The sequence below is a fragment of the Pongo abelii genome, chromosome Y (genome assembly GCF_028885655.2).
Source record: "Pongo abelii isolate AG06213 chromosome Y, NHGRI_mPonAbe1-v2.0_pri, whole genome shotgun sequence".
Lineage (NCBI taxonomy): Eukaryota > Metazoa > Chordata > Mammalia > Primates > Hominidae > Pongo > Pongo abelii.
This window is the reverse complement of record NC_072009.2, coordinates 5913925-5937516: the sequence shown is the minus strand read 5'-3', so window position 1 is coordinate 5937516 and position 23592 is coordinate 5913925. Positions and strand designations below refer to the sequence as shown.

At 40.9% G+C, this 23592-nt stretch overlaps 1 long non-coding RNA gene across 1 annotated transcript; it reads left to right on the top strand.

Moving 5' to 3' along the window:
• The first annotated feature begins 8960 nt into the window (after positions 1-8960).
• Positions 8961-19589, top strand: LOC134760939 (uncharacterized). Its single transcript, XR_010139067.1, has 3 exons — positions 8961-9065; positions 13181-13394; positions 16555-19589. It is a non-coding gene; the product is annotated as an uncharacterized LOC134760939 (long non-coding RNA).
• The last annotated feature ends 4003 nt before the right edge of the window (positions 19590-23592 follow it).

Sequence of the window (23592 nt, the reverse complement as noted above, 5' to 3'; positions counted from 1 at the left end):
CCCCAATTCAGCTTGAAGAAGTTACAGAAGATGGACCTTCATCCTTCTGCCACCCTTAGAACTAAGGGTCCTCTTGTAAAAGGGAAAGGAGAAATATGTAAGAAGCATTGAAACCATCAATCCTCTTAAATGGATTAAGAGGAAGCTCTACACTGGAAGCTCTACACTTACAGATTTTGTTGTAATAATCATGTACTTGTGCTATCTCATTTTAGTCTGCAGATGCAGAAGCTGCCACTGGAGAGTAAGCCACCATTGAGTACAAGCAATGATAGCTGTGGCGATTTCACCAAAAAGAAAAGGGAGGCATTTGGGAAAAGAGCTGAATGTTGGGACAGAAGCCTAGGCTGGGCTTGGAACATGTCCAGGGTCCAGGGTGTAAAACCACTTGTGGCCTTTGGAATGTGTCCAGTCTTGCAGGCTCCTTCCTTCTAGTTCTCCCATTACCTCAAGTAGCCATATGTTTCAAAGAAAATGCTAAACCATCACAGCTGTAGCTCATTCACTTGATACACTGCTTCCTTTCAATCCCCACATCCTCACCACCTGTTTCTTTCTTTGACCACCAATAAATAGCACGGGCCCCAGAGGTCGGGGCCTTGGCAGCCTCCATACTAATGTTGGACCCCTGGTCCCAGTCTCTGTTGTCTTTTTTCATTCCTTTGACTCCACCAGACTTCATCGCCCCCACAGCCTGGTATTGGGTCCGATCACCTGAACAGTGGTAAGTAAGTTCCCTCTTTCTCTGAATTCACACAAGATCTGTTCATTTAAAAGTGTGTGGCACCTTTCCCTGCTTGTTTCTGCTGTAAATAATGAAATAAAAGATTACATTGTTCATCCATCATATTTTGAATTAAGGTACATTCAATATTTTGCACTGCTTGCACTATATTGGATCAGAAACAATGTTTACTGGCTATTTAAAAGATTTTAACACTTGTTATCACAGCCATAAGTTCAGCCCTTTGAGCAGAAGCAAAGTCAGTTTGAAAAACTTGCTATTGAGGTCCTGCTTTCACCATGTGACTTGCCTGCTCCTGCTTTGCCTTCTGCCATGATTGTAAGCTCCTAGGCCTCTCCCAAATCTGATGGTGCTTTGCTTTCTATACAGCCTGCAGAACTGTGAGCCATTTAAACCAATTTTCTTACAAATTACCCAGACTAAGGAATTCTATATAGCAATACAATATGTCCTAATGCAATCAGTAAATTTTAACACAGTCTGGAGAACTGTATTATGTCACACCTATGTCAGCTTGGATGCTGACATATTTGGGTTTTACCCTTTGCTCTATTCTCAAGGCCTGCCATTACCAGATCTAATTCATGAATATATTTTCTTATCCCAGTGTGTAGCAGAAAGACACTGTGATTTCTAGAAAACAGAGAGGCTGAGTATGAACAAATCAGAGGTAAGTATGTCACAGGAATAGGCAATAAAAGTGCTGTCAAAGTCTAAAAATAAAAAACATGTTCCTCTCTTTTAGGTTTTCTGCAATCTCCATCCAACTTACTTTTCAAGAATAAATACCTGTCTATAAATTAGGAGAAAACCCAAACCTACCTGGTTCAAAACTTAATGGTATAGTTTGCTTGTTTTGGTTGGTAAGTGCTGTACTGCACTCCTGTGACTGGCTCACTGCTCTTTGCTGCTATATGTGTTATTTCATTTACGCTGTGGATACTGAAGAACAAAATTGTAATGGTATGAACTAGAATCCAAATGAACCTAAAATTGACTTTCCCCCTTAAATTAAAATTCAGTCCAGGTTTCCAATGACTGAACACTGAGCCCCTTCTGAGACAAATATTTAATAAGTTGGGAACATCCTGTGTTGCACAAGTAAACATAACATGTAATACTGATTAGAACCACAGATGAAAAACCTTGATAAGCCAGATATCAATTTTGGGTATGCCGAAATGACACATACTCAGAATACAATCCATTCAATTAAACAAATGTTGACTGGTACCTACTTAGTGCTAGGCACCAAGAAAAATGTGACAAATGACATTGAAACAGTCCTTACAAGGTTAAATCAATCAGTAATCAGAAATGAGAAGTTCATTAATATATTTTGAAACAAATACTAACAAACAGAAACCTCACAAAAACAGTGAGAATACATCACTATGTAAATCAGAATGTTTTTCTCACCTGAAGACCTATCCATATGTCACCTTCAGCTAACTAACGTCAATGACCTGTTAACTAAGAAATGTCCTCTCAGACCTGAAAACAGAAGTCGGGTAGAAGCTATGTTACAAGCCAAGCACAAATTCCAGCAGTATGAGGGAGAAGACACGGTGATGACAACATCAAATGGTGAGAAGTGCAAAGATCTGTTCTTCAACAAATGTTGCAAGTTGTTAACACATTGTGAGCACTACAATACTTTTCCCTATAACCACGAACATATTTTGTGCTTTATATATACAGGATAGAAACTTCCATAGCATTGTGCTGTCACTGGTTCACCTTTACAAATAAGCCTGCATGTAAATGCTAGTGCTTTCTTGTGTTTAGGAATATAAAGTACTGAAATGAAGAATTAAGCATAAAATTAAGAGTCTCAGTAATATTGCCTCAAATGAGAAGCATGCTCCAGTGGGCTTAGGAAAAAAGTATTTAAGTATTTGATATATTGCTTCTTGTGGCTATAAGCTATCATTTTTTACACATAGAGAAATAAATAAAAATTTAAAAATGATGGCTTAAAATAGATCAGTAATGATAATTTAATTGAGTGAACATCTGCAAAGTAAAACTCTTGATTAGCATGTGGCATAACTCAGCGATTCTATTTAATAGGTATGGGAATTGGTCTAAGGATTTTTTTCTGCTAACCCCTATTTTAATTAAAAAGTCACTTAAAATGTACTGGTTCAAAAAGTCTTGCTAAATCATACCAACCTGTATGGAGATATATATCTGTATCAGGGAAAAAATTTGATCCTTAGGATCATAAACTTCTATAAGAAAACAGGAGTTTTATACATAGAACACAAAAAGCAAGGGCCATGTGAGAACATATGGAAAAAGGCGCTTTCTTCAAAATTAAAAGACACATAGACATACACATAAGAAAGCAAAAGGCAAGCTACAGATTGAAGGAAAATATTTAAAATACATACACACACACAGGCACACACAAACAGCAAAAGGACTTGTATCCAGGAACTGAATGCACTTGTATCCAGGAACTTGTATGCAAGGAACTGAACTTTACAACTCAGTGATGACACAATCTGCAGTAGAGAGAATAATGGTCCCCCAAAGACACCTAAGTCCTAATTCCCAGAACCTGTGAATGTTAAATTCCATGGCAATGGCGAATTTGCAAAAGTAATTAAGAATCTTCAGATGCGGAAGTGATCCTACATTAATTATCCAGGTAGACTCAATATAATCACAAGGTCCTTATAAGAGGCAGCCAGGAGGGTGAGAGAGAAGGTGTGAAGAGGAATGGTGGTCAGAGCCTAGGAATGGCAGCCACTTAGGAGCTGGAGAGTAAGGAAACAGCCAATCCCCCACAACTTCTGGAAAGGAACGCAGTCCTGCCAACACCTTGATTTTTAGCAACTGAGACCAATTCTGGCCAGAATTGTAAGACAACAATAGATTTGTGTTGTTTTAAGCCACTGTTTTTGACAATTGGTTACAGCACTAATAAAAAGCTAACATGGCAAAAACTCTTTGGGCAGTTTCTTTAAAAGTTAACTATAACTTTACCATACAATCCCCAGGAGGGAATCAGTCCAGTCCTGCATGTTTACCCAACAAAGAAAAGCCTATGTTTACACAAAGACTTAACAGATATTCATGGCAATTTTATCTGTAATAGCTAAAAATTGGAAAGAAGCCAAGACTGTCAATAAGTCAATGGACATTCATCCTATGATGCAGCCACACAACAGAATAAAAGACATAAAAACTATTGGTACACACAATGATATAAACGAGTTCCAAAATTGTGCTGAGAGAAGCCAGATTAAAAAAAAAAAAAAAAAAAAAAAAAAAAAAGAAGACATACTGTATGGTTCTATATAAAATTCTAGGAAATCTGTAATTGCAGAAGCAGAGCAGTGGTTCCCTTGTCATGGGGGCAGAGAGAGGCAGGGATTGCAGAGGGCATGAGAAACTTCTGGGGGTCGTGGAAACATTTGTCATCTGGGCATGGGAATTGTGTCACGGGTAACTGCATGCCAAAATTGGATGCCAAAACTCGTCACATGGTACACTTCAAATACGCAGTTTATTGTACTCCAATTAAACCTCCATAAAGTTGTTTTAAAAAGAAAACCTTACTAGGTTGGGAAAAAAAATGAACAGTTACATTACTAATACAAATAGCCTTGAATGACAAAAAATACCCAGAGACCATCACAACACTAGTAAATGAGCCCTGGAATCCAATGTGAGGAAGTCTTCCTGGGACTTCTCAACCTCCCTTTAGAACACAACCCTCTGCTGAGCCTTCTTTGGGAGGAGGGGATGCCCATGTTTTGGGACTCTTGTCCCCAGTGCCATCATTTGTGGTGCACAGATGAGTAGACATGGTATGGTGCCATTCTTTCCATGGGGCTTCAGGGTGCTTTCCCTCCATGCCCAATCACTGCTGGCTAACAGCAGGTCCCACTCCTTTAACTTTAATTATGTTGGAGGTGGGATTGAAGGGATAATTTAAGAGGAAGTTACCCTAGTTGACAGAGGGTGACAGCCTGTCCCAAACACAGAGAACAAGAAGGCTCCCAGACAGAAAAGACCCACAGGTAAGTGGCCAACAGGTACAGGCATATGGGGAGGGGCCTGGGGTCAGTGTGAGGGCTTTCTAACTAGCATGCAGTATGCCAGGGAACCCTGCAACCATAAGGAGGTTGAATCCCTAGCTTGGGAGAAAAAAATAACTATTAATTTGGATTTATAAATTCACAAAAGCTACCAGATCTTTTAAGTTAAGCTATCCAACAGAGCGAGTCTTAAATCCTGTAGGTAATGTGGTTAAAAAATATCTTAGCTCAGGGCTGTGGCTCATGCCTACAATCCAAGGCACTTGGGAAACTGTGGCAGGAGGATCACTTGAGACCAGGAGTTTGAGACTAGCCTGGACAATATAGAGATACCCTGTCTCTACAAAAAAAAATTAAAAGTTAGCTGAGCATACTGGCATGCACCTCTGGTCCCAGCTATTTGGGATGCTGAAGTGAGAGAATCACTTGAGCCCACGAGTCAGAGGCTACAGTCAGCTATGGTTGTGCCACTGCACTGCACTCTAGCCTGTGCAACAGAGTAAGACTGTCTCCAAAAACAAATATATATATATAGATATAATATATATATACACACACACATATATATGTGTGTGTGTTTATATGTATTTGCACAAAAACCTGATAATCATAATGAAGAGGAGAAAATCCAGGTTGATACTAAATAATATTGCTATGTATATGCATATTGCTCTCTTTTTCAAAAGCATATGTTTGGCAGTACGTGACATGTGCAAAAAGAACTTTTAAATTATTTTTTCTGGTCACAGAGATGAACTGGCTCTCCCTTCCTGTGTACCTCCTTTCCTTCTCACTTTTCCTACATGGGTTTTTTTCAAAGCAGAATCTCAGACCATGCAGATGCTGATCAAAGAATGCTTTCCTGTTTCCTTTAAGAAGGCACAAATATGTGATCAAATAACAGATTGATTTGCTTTGTAACCACCCCTTGCCCCTGTTTTCAATCCGGGTTCCTCCATCAAGAGTCACTCTGTTGAAGTTTTTCTCCAGGGCAAAGAGCTGCCCCAGGAAATTGCTGAGAGTTAGGGATGATGTATAAAGACTTTGCATACATAGCCTGCTCAGATTCTGATTCTCATCAACAAATTACATGCAACTTTCTCTGGGCAGACCTTCTCCCCAGGTCAAACTCACTTGAGATTATTACTAGAGTTACTTTATGAGTTTGTATATATTTCCTTTCTCAATCAACATACTTTCAATATTTGAATAAAGATTAATGAAAAAAAGTTCTAACGAAGTATTTACAACACAAATTGTTATGAAGTTTTACTTTATTTTTTGGTTCTGAAAAATATCAAGCCAGGTTTGGAAAATTTAAAAATGAAACATTCTTTATCCAGGATTTTTGGGGGGCTCATTATCCAATACCCAATTTAAAAACATATCTGGGGAGCTTTCTAAATTATGCTAAGTTACTTTAAAGAGAGATAAAGGACCAGGATGCTGTAATATTTATTTTTTATACTGAAAGCAATGGCTCACAATTCAGCTTTGGTTTTTTGTCCCTTGGGAAAAAATAGAGACAGTATAAATGCATGTTTTGTTTGTAAATCAAATTTTGCACCAAGTGAAATTGTAAGTGTTGATGGGAAAAACAACGTATAAACATGTAATATGTAAGACAACAGCAACAGAAAGAGAATTGGAAATGGAACTATATAGGAGCAAAGATTTGTGAGCTACTTAAAATAAGTGGTTAAGATGTTTATCATAATCCACAGAGCAATCACTAAGAAATAGATTAAAATAAAGGACAGAATAATTAAAATGGCACACTAGAAATTATCTAAAGTTAAAAAAGGCAGTAATGGAGAAATAAGGTAACAAGAAAACTTAAGACAGAAAACAGCAGCATGCCGCACATAAATCCTGTCTGACCAATAATCACACTATATGTAAATAGATTAGAAACTCCAATTAGAGATTGCACGACTACACTCCAGCCTAGGCGACAGAGCAAGACTCCATCTCAAAACAAAACAAAACAAAACAAAACCTCCAATTAAAAGGTAGAGATTGGAAAAATGGTAGTACCAAAAAAAAAAAAAGGGACATGATCTAACTATATGATATCTACAACAGAGATACAACTTAGAACAAATGGTGCAAAAGCTTTGAAAGTAAAATGATGGAAGAGATATTCCATGCAAACAATAGCTCAAAGACAGCTGGAGAAGTAACATTGACAATGCAGACAGGACAAACAATTTTACTAAAAAAAAACAAAAAACAAAAAACACAGTTTTAATAGAAACATTTTACAGTGATAAAAAGGCACTCTATCAAGAAGATGCAACAATTATAAACATAAATGAACGTAACCACAGAGCCCCAAAATATAAACAGTAAAAACTGTTATAACTGAAAGGGGATACAGCTGATTGAACAATAGTAGCTGGCGACTTCAATGCTTCACTTTTTGATAATGGACAGAACAACTAGATTAATAAAGAAATATAAAACCTGATTTAATCCATTTACACACTGTAAACCAATAAAACTTGACAGACATCTATAGAAAATTGACCCAATAATAACAGAATATATATTACTTGTAAGTGCATGTGGAAAATTTTCCAGAATAGGCCATATACTGGATCATAAGTCAAGTCTCAATAAGCTTTCAAAGAAACGAAATTATACAGAGTATTTTCCCAATCAACAATGAAATGAAATTAGAAATCAGTAACAGAAGAAAACTTCAGAAATTCACAAAACATGTGGAAAATAAACAATATACTCCTAAAAATTTATAGGTCAAAGATGAAATAATGAGGGAAATTTAACAAGATACTTTGCAAATAATGAAAATGAAATCACAATGTTCCAAATCTTATGGGATGCAGCATACGCAATGCTTGGAGGGAAATTATGGCTACAAATGCCTGCACTAAAAAAGCATGGTCAGAGAGGTGAAACAGTGCTAGCTTTGAAGATGAGTCAAGAAATGTGGTAGCCTCTAATAGGTGGAAAAGGCAGGAAAAGAGTCTCCACTAGAGCCTCCAGAAACAAACGCAGCCCTGCTAACACCAGGTTTTACCAAAAGATTGGTAAAAACAGGCCTTGGTTTGTTGTAATCTGTTAGAGAAGAAATAGAAATCCAATGTATTAAGAAACTTTGGCTATTTCTTCCCTCTAGTCAGGCTTCTGTACAATGACTTTCAAACACATATATAAAACATAAAAATAAACTTTTAAACATTTCATTCACAACCTAAAGTCAATGAGAGCTATAGGCAGAGTTTACAGAACTATGTGTGACAATTCAGCTGTAAATAGTTGATGTGAGTTGAGACTGGAGAAAGTTCTGTGGCAATGCTCTAATTGAACAGCCCTGGGCCACTTGCTGCCCATCTTCCTGGAGAGGTTTTCCCAGAAACTTGGGAAAACATTGATCTAGATGGCTTGATCCCTTCCCACAATGAAAAATCTTAAATTCTTGGGACTATGAATTTGTTAGGGCTGCCATCACAAAATACCACAGACTAGGTGGTTTAAATAAGATAAATTAATTTTCTTGCAATTCTGGAGGCTGGAAGTCTAATATCAGAGTCATTCAGCAAGGTTGGTTTCTCCTGAGGCCTCTCTCCTTGGCTGGCAGACACTGCCCTCCCCCTGTGTCCTCATGTGGTTGTCTGTGGTATGTATGTGTACTGATTGCCTCTTATAAGAATGCCAGTCTCATTGGATTAGGACTGCATTTAGCCCTTCAAAGACCTATCTCCAAATATAGTCACATTCTGAGGTCCTGGAGTTAGGCCTCCACCACATACATTTCAGGGGGACATGACTCAGCCTATGACACTGGGTTATTCATCTTTATCTGCTCAGTTTTGTTTTAAATAAAAGGCAAGAGCAGTTTGTCAATGGAAGTTGTTATCTTAACATGGGGAAGGCATGAATAAAATCTTAATAAGGATCAAAATCATTTTTTAAAGGATACATATCATATCTGCATATGTATAAATTCATTCAAGTATCTCAGATTTTATTTATCTAATTCTACCTAGGATTTCTCAAAAGAGCCAAAAAGCATAGGGTATGGTTCCTGCTATGCAGAGTGTACGTCTGGTACTCAAAGTAGCAAAGTGGGAGTTATATAGACAAAAGGCGGCATAGCTTGGTAACCACAGGCACAGCTCAAGTTACCAAGCCTTCCCACACATGGGGACTCCGAAGGATGAGGAGTCAGAAATGCTCATTCACATTCTCAAAGAGCAACTGACTTTTATTCTACAACTCCAATTACCAGGGAAGGACAGCTGGTAAGAGACCGCCTTTTCTTTGAACAGCTAGGGGCTCGGCACACACATAATTAAGGCTAGCTTAGTGTTCTAACTATGTCAGTAATATGGCCTTATGAGTTGTCACTTTCAGTCAGTCGGACAAACTACATGAAAGATATCCAGAATTCAATCAGATATTCTTAACAGCTGTACCTGGGACTGTACCTGACCTGAGAAGTATAATGAAAGAAGTATAGTGAAAGAATGGAGGATTCTTGTCAAGTTCAAAGATTATTGGATTTATGTAAAAAAATGAAAAATCCAATCACCTGCATGGGAATATAAAGTACCTGGGAGGGGAAGTGTTTTCCTTAATGTCTCCTAACAACCAAATCATTTAGAGACATGTTTAAGAGAGGCAAGACCACTGAATATACTTTCCACGTTACTTATTATTTTATTACTTGTACTCTTTAATTGAATTTGGCCTGTGAGAACAATGACTCTATAAATAATCATTTAAATACATACCTGAATTATTAACACTTGCAATTTAAGCCATAAGAATGATGTTGAAATATTAAGAAGTTTAGGTTCATCATTTTTATGAACTTCACTTATTGTGCTTAAGATGACTGACTATTTAAAAGGGTTTCATTCATTAATTCAGACAACTGAAGTACTCAACAAAGAAATAAAATATATTAATTTTATAAGTGTGATTTAACAGTATAAAGGTGAAGTTTATGATACATTTGTAAAGGGATTGAAACATTATTATGACCTATGAACAGTGACTGTTAACATTTACTAGATTTTTTGTTTTTGCAGAAAAGACTCACTCTGTCACCCAGGCTGGAGTGCAGTGGCATGATTTTGGGTTACTGCAATTTCTGCCTCCTGGGTTCAAGTGATCCTCATGCCTCAGCCTCCCAAGTAGCATGGATTACAGATGTGTACTACTAGATGCAGCCAATTTTTGTATTTTTAGTAGAGATGGGTTTCATCATGTTGCCCAGGCTGTCTTGAACCCTTGGGCTCAGGTAATCCACCTGCCTCAGCCTCCAAAAGTGCTGCAATTACAGGCATGAACCACCATGCCAAGCCAACATTTACTAGATTTATCAGTGAAATAAGCAGAAAAAGCTTAGGGAACAAAAAAGTTTTTGAATCTAACTTTAATAGTTTATAAACATTTAGAATTAAAGTGTAGTTGTGAACTCAGGATACAAGAAATCCTACAGCAATATTAAGCACCCACAGTACACCATGTCTGCATGTGAAAGCTCATCAGAAATTGGAGCATGAAAAAGGCTCATCAGAAAGTGGGACTCAATGGCACTGGCAGCAGAGTCTCTGCCCTAGAGAATTACACTCCTGGCATTCCAAGCTGGTACCCAAACACTTTCCCATAAGAAATAAGAGATGGTCAGGGACACTCAGAACCGAGACAGCTCCTCAGGTTTGTAAGGGTAATGTGAATATGGGAGTGGGTATCTAACCTCTAGTTTTAATATTTCTATCTGGGGAAATGTGCTCTAACTATCAAAGTACTACACAACAAATTTATCTTAGGTCTTTTGTTCACATTCTAATGTGGATACTAATGCATGAATTTGTGAATAAAAATCAGGTAGCCTGATATTTGATGAAACAATCGGGGCCCAAAATGCTCAACCCATAAATAAGCAAGATTTCATATTTTTAAATATGAGATTATAAATCCCCAGCCCAAACCCCCATAATCTCTCTTTTCTATTAGTTACTATGAGTAAAGTATAGTTGCACTTAAATGCCGCTGGACTGTGAGCTCCTGCAGGTGAAATTACAAGTTAAAACATAGTCCTCATGGGTGAAGAAAGGTCAGAGCATACCCTTAGCCTTTGGGCAACCATTGCTTTGAACATAATTAGAGAATGCAAGTATACAGGAAAGTGATGCCAGCATATAATTAGTTATATCGCAGCATTTCATTAACAACATTTAATAATATTTAAAGATCATAGGGCACATACAAAATGATATGCCTTCTTCCTTTCCATTTTATATTCTCATTCTGGCTGCAGCATGTAGAAAATGAGGCATTGAAAGAAGAGGATCTAGTATGTTGGCTCTATCTAGTCCCTGCTCTGTCACGTAACATGTATACATTCATTCAAGGAGATAAAAATTGCCTGAAGTCTCTCTGTCAGTACACATGCCATGTTGGGCTGGTGTTGTGAACGTTGAGACTCCAGCAGTCAACAGAACAGGCCTAGAGCCTAGCATCCATGGAGGACATGTTGCAGGACCCAACATTGGTTAGCATTTTGCTGCCAGCCCCAAGAAAGTGATGCACAGCTCTTCTCAGGCTCTGAGTTGCAAGCATTCTCATACCTGAGGGGATATTCCCTGAAGGCAAGAAGAATGGGATGCAAAAACAGTGACCAGTGACCATGACCTAAGGAAGTGCCATTTACTAATTTATTATTTTATTGTATAACTCCATGAACTTTTATCTTAGAATACAATTTTATTCCTTATTCAAAAACACTGACCTTTTAAAGATCTCACATCTGGACAAGAGAACTTCAGTGAAGGCAAAGGAAGCAGCCTCTTAACTATTCTTATTACCAGACGTGTCATACTCAGGCAGTACACAGCATGCGGAGCACCGTCCCGCTCTGAAAAAAAATGACTGGGAAAGGGGGATGATTGGGTGTAAAATATGTGACATGGAGCACCACCTCACAAATGGTTATTTTCCATGTTTATCCCCGGCATAGTGAATGGAGTTCAAAGTTTACTCCAAAGCACTTTCTTTTTACTTTCTTCTCTGGAAAATCAACTGTACTTGAAAATCATGGTGCATCCCATGGCTAAATCACCCCAACCCCAGGAGGTGGGACTGGGCCCTCTACTTCTCCCTGACATTTGTAACCCAGCTGGGACAAGCAAAGGAGAAGGAAGTGGAATAAAAGGACTTCAAAGTTGCGAATTGTGCATCCTTACATGTCAACAAAGATTAAGCTGGAAGTGGCAGGCTGTTGCTCAGGATTGGGGGGGGATTCAGGTTTTGATGTAGAGTTGAGGGGGATTTGGAGGATGACTGGAGACTAACTAGGGATCCAGAGCTACTCCCTCTGTATCAGAGTTGCATATTCTCTTTCAGGCTACCCAGTGAATTTCTTTCTAACTCCACGTGTTTAAAAAAAAAAAAAAAAAGGACAAAACATGATGGGCATACAGCTAAATTTAAATTTCTACACCCTTCCTAGACCAACTATCCAACTCTGTGTGCATGTGTATTCTCAATGAGGAAGGGGACTTAGAAATAATAAGTTTAAATTGGCTTCTAGGGACCAAGCACAGTGGCTCGCACCTGTAATCACAGCACTTTAGGAAGCCGAGGCAGATAGATCACTTGAGCCCTGGAGTTTGAGACCAGCCTGGGCAAAACTCCGTCTTTATTAAAAATACACAAATTAGCCAGGTGTGGTGGTGCACACCTGTAGTCCCAGCTACTTGGGAGGCTGAGGCAGGACAATCACTTGAGCTTGGAAGGTGGAGGTTGCAATGAGCCGAGACTGCACCATTGTACTCTAGCCTGGGCCACAGAATGAGATTCTGTCTCAAAAAATAATAATAATGAAAGTAAAAAATAAACTAGCATCTAGGCACTAATGGAACAGAAATTGAAGAATATGTAAGCAAAAACTCAGTTTTATGTAAGAAAACCCAATTCCCCCCTGAGAAAGAAAAGAGCTGGAGTCCTTTAAAAATTAACTGCCTGTTTTTCTGTGGCTAGTGAGCCTTATCACTCCTACTTTCCCAGGCATGGTGAAGATCCTGTTTCTCTAGCGGAGCAGCTGCAAGGTCACTAGACAGATAAACTCAAGTCATAAAACTTGTTTTTCCTTGAAAAGTAAGAAATCATGTAATGCATCTCTCAATTCATTGAATAACTGCCTTTGTTTCTTGCATCTGTAATATGCTTCTCCCTGCACAGATCTCCCCCAGCCCCACAAAATGCTTAAAAGGTAACTTAACTCTTTATTCAGGGCTCAGTCCTTTGGATGTTAATCTGACTGGGCCAGTGCACCTAAATAATACATACCCTCCTCCTGAACCCCATCAGTCTCTCTGATTCCTTATCAATCCCATTACATTTCTAGGAGCTTGTCCAGGATTGGAGACGACAGATTTACTGTCTCCTTTGCCTGAGGGACTAGAGCCCCGGGGACAGGGGAGACTCAGCAACCAAGGCATGCCACAAGGGAGGTTCACCCAGATGGAAACCAGCTCTCCCCGCATCCCAGGGCTCTGGCCAGTAGTGCAATGGAAACAGGGATGGAGCTGCAGGATGATACCAGCACTTCATAAACCATGGTAAGGAGTAAGAGCCCAAGGGAGGAAAGCCCATCCCATAGGGACAAAGGGGAACCTGATCACCTATTGGGGACTGACCATTAATCAAAGCTAGAGCATCTGGGGACAGCAGGAATAGCCTGTCAATTTGGATGAACCTCGAATCCCCACTAACAAAATGAAAGTGGTTCACTGGAACTGAAAAAAAGAAGAAAATGGGCCAATAGAGTGGCAAGTGCAGCAAGGCAGAGCTTGCTGTCAGGGTGGCAAGAGTGGCTTGCCACTCCAACTGGGAGTGTGTGGGTGTATGTGAACCTACCCAGGACACAAAAGAGGCTCATTTAGTCTGATGAGGAGTCCTGGGGTAGGAGTGGTGTGTGTATTTGTGTGAATGTGGGAGTCTAACTACACTCAACCAGGACACAAGAGAGACTTGTTTCACCCAATGAGGAGTCCTGGGGCAGGGGAGGTGTGTGAAAGTGTGTGAAAGAGATGGTCTCAAGAGAGGGCAATGTGGGGAATGATGTGGGGAGGCACAGGTCCCTTAGCGCAGGCTGTGTGCTCTGAGGCGAGTGTGAGGAAATCAGATCTAGGACATTGCATACAGCTGATAGGACCAGCTCTGCAGCCACAGCAGGCTGTAATGGGAACGCATGTTCCTGGCTAAGCAGCGTCCAAAACTCCCATAACAGGACCCGGTCTGATGGACCAGAGAGTGAAAGTGCGATGCAAGAGAGAAAATGGGAGAGAAAGTGTCAAAACCAACCCCTTTGGAGTGCATGATAAAGAATTTTGAAAAAGCATTTAGAGATAATTATAGGATAAGACTGGATGTTCCAAAGTTAAGGACACACTGTGAATTAGAATAGCCCTGTTTCAGTGTCAGATGGCTGGCTGAAGGCACTATAGAGAAATTGGTCATGTGTTTTAAGGTGGTGACTAGGGTCAGAGGATAGCCAGGGCATTCAGACCTAGTCTTCATATTGACTTATGGCTAAATGAATGCAGCCCTGCCTAGCAGCTTATTGTAGAATGCTCACAGCTCATGCTGAGAGAAATCAGCTGCATTGGCAATTACAGAGTTAAAGGGAAAGTCACAGAGGCTTGTAGCACAGCAGAGCCAAAAGTGGAAGTAAAAATCAGCTGCCCTGGAAGCTATGGAGACAAAAGAAAAGTCTTAAGAAAGAGAAAACCAGTTTTGCAAGAACCACAGGAGGAAACAGAGACCCCTCCTCCCTACACTCCAATCTAACCCCCTTTACCAAGGCTAACTGCTCCTAAAGAGCTAAGTTCAAACAGATACATGCTCCCAGTCTCACCTGAGAAGAAGAAATCAGAGCTCTGGTAAGTTAAAGTGAAAGGCTCAAAAAGTCAGGCCATCTCAGGTCTGACCATGCCCGTGTTATGCTTATGTCTCTTAAGAGGACAAGAGGACCCCCACTAGGACCCAGATGATGAAGTCCAGCTTCAACACCTACAAGGTGCCAAGAAGCACTTCTGTAAAGGATAAATGATGGTAAAAGAAGAAGGCAACCAATATAAAAATCTCAAAGGTGCTCCAACATGCAGATAAAAGCACCAGTCAGTGTTATAAAAGATTTTTAGTGGCTGGAACAAAGAAATAAAGTACAAGGAAGAAATTATACAGCTCTTAAATGCTGTATGGGACCCAAAAGAGGTGGCAGTGATGCACTGAAAGGGGCACCAAAAAGCAGGAACACTAAAGGCCAAAGAAAATAGAAAGGCAGACAGAGGGAAAGCAGGCTGCAATGACAACTCCATGTTCTAGAGAGAAAGCCTTAGCTATGCCTCTCCTCCCAGAGATTCCCCTCCCAGAGATCCCAAGCTACACTCTATATGAAAAGGCTTGGTTTGGTCAGGAAACAGGGAAATACATTAAAAGTGAATGGTGGCTGTTCTCTAACGGGAGGCTAGCTGCCCCAGAGGCAATAGCCCCAGATTTGTAAAACAGTTCCACAAAGGAACACACATTAGAAGGATGGCCCTAGAGACTTTGATAGATTGACATTTCTATGTGCCACAGCTCTCTGCCATCACCCATGCTGTCTGCAAACAATGTCTACCCTGTGCCTGGAATAATCCAAAACAAGGACCTACTTGGCCCCCAGGAGTTCAGGAAACAGAAGCCATGCCCTGTGAAAAACTGCTGATGGACTTCACCGAATTGCCCTGAAAGGGGGGCTATCAGTACATGTTGGTGTTCATTTGTACCTTTTCAGGAAAAGTCGAGGCTTTCCTCACCTGGACAGTGAAGGTACTAGAGGTGACCAAGGTGTTGTTAAGAGACATTATTCCCAGATTTGGACTGCCTCTAACTGTAAGATCAGAAAATGGACCAACATTTGTGGCTAAAATAGTTCAGAACTCAACTATTAAAAATAAAGTGGGAATAACATACAGCCTACAGGCCACAGAGCTCAGGTAAAGTGGAGTGCATGAACCAGACACTCAAACAGCTGCTGAAGAAATTCTGTCAAAGGACTCATCAAAAGTAGGATCAGGTCTTGCCCATGATCCTCCTCCAAGTCAGGTGCACCCCCATCAAACAAACTAGGTATTTGTCCTATGAGATTTTGTTCAGCCAGCCACCTGCCATCATAAATCAGATTAAAGGTAATCTCTGTAAACTAGGAGAACTAACTTTAAAAAGGCGCATGCAGGCTTTAAATATGGCCACGGAAAAGATGCATGGCTAAGTATGAAAAAGAATGCCTGAGGTTGGGCGCAGTGGCTCACACCTGTAATCCCAGCACTTTGGGAGGCCAAGGCAGGTTGATCAGGAGGTGAGGAGATCGAGACCATCCTGGCTAATATGGTGAAACCTCATCTCTAAAAATACAAAAAATGAGATGGGCATGGTGGCGAGCACCTTTAATCCCAGCTACTCAGAAGGCTGAGACAAGAAAACGGCGTGAACCCGGGAGGCAGAGCTGGCAGTGAACAGAAATCGCACCACTGCACTCCAGCCTGGGCAACAGAGTAAGACTCCATCTCAAAAAAAAAAAAAAAAAAGAATGCCTATAAGTCTAACAGACCCAGAACACCCTTTCAAATCTAGGGATTTGGTTTAGGTTAAAAAATGGAATCCAACCACCCTAGGACCCATATAGCATATAGGAGAGGCCCCATATTGTGATATCTACTCCCACTGCTCTTAAAGTTGCAGGTGTCACACCTTGGATGCACCATAGCTGGCTGAAACCAGTGGCAGCACTGACTCCTGATGATGACCAGTGGATTAGCCAACAAGACCCAGAACACCCCACCCCAATAGTCCTACAGCAAAACCCAACCACCAGTAAGAAGGACAACTGCCCTGCTCTAACCACACCAGAGGCTGGTCAGTCTACGCATGGCTGAAGCTTGAGGATCCTGCAAGCTCTGCTCTAGTCACATCCCGGAAGCTAACTGGTCTACACACAGCTGAAGCTAAAAGGACCATCTCCGGATAAGTAAATATAAATACAATTTCTAAGCCTAATTATAATTCTGTCAATACTGATTGTTCTGTTGTTATGTTATTACTGCAAATGCTGCAAATGTCTATGCCCAGAGGAAGGTCTGTTATGCCCATGTGTAGTGTAACCATGTTTCTATTACATATACTAATGTTCTTACCATTTCTGCCTATACTAAAAAAGGAGAAATCTCTAGAAGGATGCCCATACTGTGTACATACTACCTGGGTAAGGAATATCACAGTTAAAACTGTACTGTACCATACCTACTATGAATGTATAGGAACCAGGTTAGGAACCTGCACATACAACCAAACCACCTATTCAGTCTGTGACCCAGGAAATAATCAGCTATATGCATGTTATAACCCGAAGCACTTACCCTATGAATTCTGGATTGGGGTACATATTAAATCAGAGTGATAAAAAGAAAGAGCATATAGCTCGAAACAAAGAAGGCCCTCCATCCTATAAAAGATCTACTTCCTTGCACTTTGATGCCTGCCATGCCAAATATGTTCATAATCCTAAAAAGCCAGAAGCAGTCTGCAATGGTTTAACACAAGAGAGGCTTAGCAACAGCAGCCCTAAACATCTGTACTAAGAACCACAAATAGGATGCCTAGACTGTAACATTCAGTGGTCTGTGCCAACACAGCTCCAACACTTATATTCAGGAAGGACTGCTCTGCTAAGCAGTATGTCAACCAAACCAAATTGTAAGACAAGGACATGCAGTCCTTTAAATTTTACTGTCTTAAAGCCAGAGCTACCTTTTTGGTCTACAGGACAGACAGCACTATTATGAGTTGACAGACAAGGAGCAGACCTTGGAGTTCCATTACTGATTGTCAAAAAGACTAGAAGGACTCAAATGCATACAAACCTGCAATTCCAGGTTGATAAGTCATTTCATAAGCATTTTGATCAGTCAGTGCCTGAGCTTCCCCCATCAACCGAAAACTTATTTGGTCAACTAACTGAAAACAAAACTGACAGCTTAAGAGTTTCTTCATGCTATGCATGCGGACGAACTCATATGGGGGACCAGTGGCCATGGGAGGCAAAAGAATTAATGCCACAAGATAACTTCACTTTGCCTAACCCTGCCAGTGAACTAACAGCCTCAGCTAGTGTTTGGTTGTTAAAAACCTCCATAATTAGAAAATACTGTATTGCCCACTGGGGAAAGGCTTTCACAGAGGCAGTGGGAAAAAACAACCTGCCTAAGGCAACAGTATTATGATGACACTAAAAATAAAACTGTATGAAAAAATGCCCAGAACAACTCCTATTTACCAGATCCAAACGCTTTCTCTCGGTTCTCTACTCTAAGCCACTCTTGGAATCAGCTAGAGGCTCCAAATGGTTAAAAGTCACCCTCTGGCCTATACTGGATCTGTGGAGCGTGGGCATATTGGCAACTGCTGGCTAAATAGACAGGGGCACGTGTGTTAGGAACAATCAAGCCATCCTTCTTTCTAATTCCTCTAAAGCAAGGGGAACTCTTAGGGTATCCAGTTTATGATGAAAAAAATAGAGGAAACATAATCACAAAAACAGACACAAATATCAAAAAAATGTGGACATAGAAGACTGGAAAGATAATAAATGACTCCTGAAAAAACCATTAAATACTATGGGCCAGCTATCTGGGCACAAGATGGGTCATGGGGTTACTGCAGCCCAATCTATATGCTCAACTGCATCATAAGGTTGCAAGCAGTCCTTGAAATTATAACCAATAAAACATCAAGGGCACTAAATTTGTCAGCAGTACAAGCAAGACAAATGAGAAATGCTATACATCAAAATCGATTAGCTTTAGATTATTACCTCTTAGCCCTAGAGAAAGGAGTATGTTGGAAATTTAATTTAACCAACTGTTGCCTAGAAATCAGTAATAATGGCTGAGCTGTCATGAAAATCACAGCTAGAATGCACAAGCTGGCCCATGTCCCTGTTCAGACTTGATCCGGATGGTCCCCAGACTCCTTGTTTGGAGAATGGTTCTCAACCATGGGAGGATTCAAAACCCTCATTGGTGGGTTTTTGTTTATTCTTGCCAACTGCCTCATCCTCCCTTGCCTTTTACCCCTGCTTATTAGGAGTAATCAGTCCACTATAGAGGCAACAGTAACCCGACACACTACCAAGCAGCTGATGGCATCAACCAAATGTCAGCCATTGCCTGTAGAATAAGAAGCTCAGCTCCGCGAAGAGGTGGCAAACAGTGGTGCTTTCAATTACCACCTTTGTTATAAAAAGCACCAAAGGGGGGAATGGAACAGGAATTAAAAGAAATTAAAGAATATGTAAGCAGAAACTCATTTGTATGTAAGAAAATCCAATTCCCCTTGAGAAAAAGAAAGAGCTGGAGTCCTTTAAAAATTAACTGTCTGTTTTTTCTGTGGCTAGTGAGCCTTATCTCTCCTCCTTTTCCAGGCATTGTGAAGAACTTGTTGCTCTAGCTGAGCAGCTGTAAGGTCACTAAACAGATAAGCTCAAATCATAAAACATGTTTTTCCTTGAAAAGTAAGAAATGATGTAATGCATGTCTCAATTAATTGAATAACCATCTTTGTTTCTCGCTTCTGTAGTGCTTCCCCCTGCACAGATCTCCCTCAGCCCCACAAAATGCTTAAAGATAACTTAACTCTTTGTTCAGGGCTCAGTCCATTGGATGTTAATCAGACTGTGCCAGTGTACCTAAATAATAAATAACCTCCTGAACCCCATTTGCCTCTCTGATTCCTTGTCAATCCTGCTACACTGTCACTGTTCAAAGATCAGTGTACATTGATGGCCACCTATGTCAGTTTTCTTCATGGGTTGACAGCACCAACAGTTTTGTTTGGTTTAAATGGGAAATCATGGTTGTTTCCATTAATGCTGTCAACCTAAGAGGTGTCCAGTCTTTCAGTTTCCTGAAACTCAACATGCTCAAATGCCTAAAATGGAACTCATCCCTATTCTCAGGCCTCACGGCTTCCTCTAATCTCAACTTCTAGACAAGTCGCTGCTATTCACCTGCCTTCTCCCTCCCATCCCTCTATGCCTAGCTGTCAGCTGAACAGCTTCTGAATCAACCTCTTCTATTCCTTTCATTCCATCCCCACAGGTCCTTGTAGTCAGTTGAAGGGTGGCTCCCAAAAGTATATGTCCATGTCCTAATCCACAGGAACTGAGAATTGTACCATATTTGAAAAAAAGACCATGCAGATGTGATTAAGTGAAGGATCTGGAGATGGGCAGTCTGTATCATCCTGATGGGCCCAACATCCAATGGCAGGGGTCCTTACTTACAGGAGACAAAAGGAGAGAAAAGAAGGCCATGTGAAGCTGAGATAAAGTAATCTCCTGTTGTTTTAGATCCCCCAGTTTGTAGGAAACTCATGCAGTTTTTCTATCGTTCACCTAGACAATAGCAACAGTGTTCAGTCTCCAGTGTCTAAGCCCCAACGGTCCACATCATCAGAAGCACCTTCTAGAAATCATGTGCTCGCCAGGCTCTATGATGGGTACAAGATAAAATCTGAATTTCTTAGCCTGGCACGCTGGCTCGCTGCCATCTGCCCTTGGCAGGCCTGTCTACCTATGCTCCACCTCTCACCAAGTCCTTTTGTCCTGAAATACCCTCAGCCCTTCCTCCTCCACCTCACTGACTCCCCAACCTTACCCATGGCTCATCTGGGATTCACGTGCTCTGCTGTGAAGCACATCTAACTGGCCAACTTCCTTTTCCTGGCTCCCAAGGAAATCGAGTCATCTCTAGCAGATGAATGATGATGATGTAGAAGAACAGATCATGTCCATTTCCCCCTATATAAGTTACAGGACCCCTGCCTGCAGTCCCCTGAAGAACAGGGATGATGATGTATTCATTTGACTCAGTTGTCTCAGTATCTGGCAATTGATGAACTTGCTGTGAAGTCAGTCAGGTTCATGAATTGAAGGAACACCCTGAACATCTCAACCTCTCCTCCAGAGCCCTCATAGATCCACCTTATGCTTTTCTTAAATTCTTTTTGAACTTAAAGTTCTCTCCCCAAATTTTCCACAGCAGAAAGTTCCACCAGCCTTCAGCCATCTGAATGGAGCCACCTAAATGCTGGGAATGTTAAGCCATTTATTTTAACTACCTCTAGCGCTTTGCTACCTGTATTGCTAAATGACTTGAGGTGAGCAACTTTAAAGGCTTTTATCAGGCTGCTGTCAGCAGAGCAAGGTCAGCATAACTGATTTAACAAGATGAGGACTGAGATAAAGCTAGAGCTTCTGATGAGGCTCCCGTGAGTAGAGGAATACGAGGTTCTCTGTCTCAAGTCGAATTAGAAAAAATGACATGGACACATGTGGAGTAGTTTTAAGAAGCTGAGTTTATGTGCCACATTTTCTTAATCCAGTCTATCATTGATGGACATCTGGGTTGGTTCCAAGTCTTTGCTATTGTGAATATACACCATGGAACACTATGCGGCCATAAAAAATGATGAGTTCATGTCCTTTTCAGGGACATGGATGAAGCTGGAAACCATCATTCTCAGCAAACTATCGCAAGGACAGAAAACCAAACACCACATGTTCTCACTCATATGTGGGAACTGAACAATGAGAACACTTGGACACAAGAAAGGGAACATCACACACTGGGGCCTGTTGTGGGGTGGGGGGAGTGGGGAGGGATAGCATTAGGAGATATACCTAATGTGAATGACGAGTTAATGGGTGCAGCACACCAACATGGCACATGTATACATATGTAACAAACCTGCACATTGTGCACATGTACTTTATAACTTAAAGCATAATAAAAATAAATAAATAAATAAGTAAATAAATAAATAATAAAAAAGAAGCTGAGAGTTTACTAGGCAAGAGAAAAAGGAAGAAGGCAAAAGGAAGATGCTCCCCCATAAAAAGACAGTGAGAGGGGAGCTCCAAAGCTGAAAGAGGAGACCCTAAGTGGGGTGGAAACCAGCCAGGTATATAAAGAGGCTGGAGGAGGTGGTGTTTGATTTGGAAGGGTGCAGGCGACTGGTTTGACCAGGCAGGTCAATCACGTGGCCCTGGAAAAAACTGGCCCTCACACCCTAGCCTTTTAATATGCAAATGCAGGGTAGCATGATGTTCTACATGAGTGGGGATATGTGGGGGCAAAGGCAAGAGGACAATGGTGGAATCACTGTATCGGGTGGAGCCCAGTTTCTAATGGCCATCATTTGCATATCAAAAGTTGCCTGCAGGCTCTAAGAGCCTGGACTTTCCTTGTAGACAAGAAACGTTTTTTGGAGCTGCTTCAAAAGAAATGGAAACTTTTCCTCTCTATCTGTCTAAAATAATTTCTTAATAACTTCTACCACAGTTCCAGAAAGGAATAAGTCATGGAGCCACAACCGGGAATAACTCACATATTTGCATTAAGAATGCAGAAGCAACACCAAGGAAAGAGCAACAATGAGAACACACAAAACCCAAGGTTGTTTTGATCCACGTGAACAATGCTTCTCTCAGAAAGTACTTAAGGGCCAGTCTATTACCAAATTTGTTTGACAAAGGAATCTAGGAAAATACACCAGGAGAAAAAAATCCAAAAACATCCTGGTGAAGTCGACCCTCTCACCGAAGCTACCTTTATCCAAATACACCTGTGCCCCAGAACTCCACTATTTCACCCTCATGAGCACCAAAACCCTACAGCCACCACTGATCTCACTTCAGGTAACCAGCAGAACTGCACGTGGTAAAGGTTCTCAGTAAATATTGCTATTAGATCAGAAAAAAGCCTGAGAGCCTAAAGCAGGAAATGACAGCTGGGATGACACAGAAGTGGCTTTGAAATGTTTATAAATAAGGAGGTTTTTTGGAAGGTGAGGGTGGGGATGGCAAGGTGTTGAAGACTGGAAGATAAATCCCGGCTTCTCTTTTGGAGCTTTCGGGGTTAGCTGCCTGGTGTAGAATTCAGGAAAAGGGCAGATCTGACAGAGAACTAGAAGCCCCATTTAAAATACAATGCTTCAGAGCTGCCTCTGGGACAAGTAGGCAGGAAGAGCCTGTGGTCACTGGGGTAGAAATGAGATCCAGCCAGGGAGGTCAAGGGGTCATCAGAGCAGAGGCCTGTGCCGAAACTATGAGCTCGGAAGAGGTCTCCACAAGAGGTGAATGCCCACAACAAAACCACAGAGATGCCAAACAGGCACCAGTAGGAAGAGAAAGTGATGGGGAAGCCAGAAGAGGAATTATCCGAGAAAGATTTCCAAGGAGGGTTAGGAAGCAGCAAAGAACCTGGGACATTTAAGAAAAGAGTACCCTCTGCAACTAACATGCACATCACTGCTACCTACGTCACAACAATTTCTGTGAGTGTTAAGGCCAAAAATTCAGCTCACAGTGAGGGAAGGGAAAAGAGGGAGTGAGTTCCGCAAACAGAGCCCACTTTAGCAACAAGCCTGGATGAGAATGAAGGGAGACAGACAAGCCAGTTTCAAAACACTTCCTTAAAATCGGGGCACTCACTAGTTCCAGCCAGCAGAAACAATAAGCATGGCAATGGGTACATGGCATTTATTACTCTATATTATAGATGTCATCATATAAAGATGTTAACTTCTTCAGGCTTCTAACTTCTTCACAGAAGTCCTGTCCCCAGAATGCAGCCTCTCAATCATTGATGAGTACAGCCTCTCAATCATTGTAGAGCCTCTCAATCATTGATGAGATGAATTTAACCGCTAGATGTC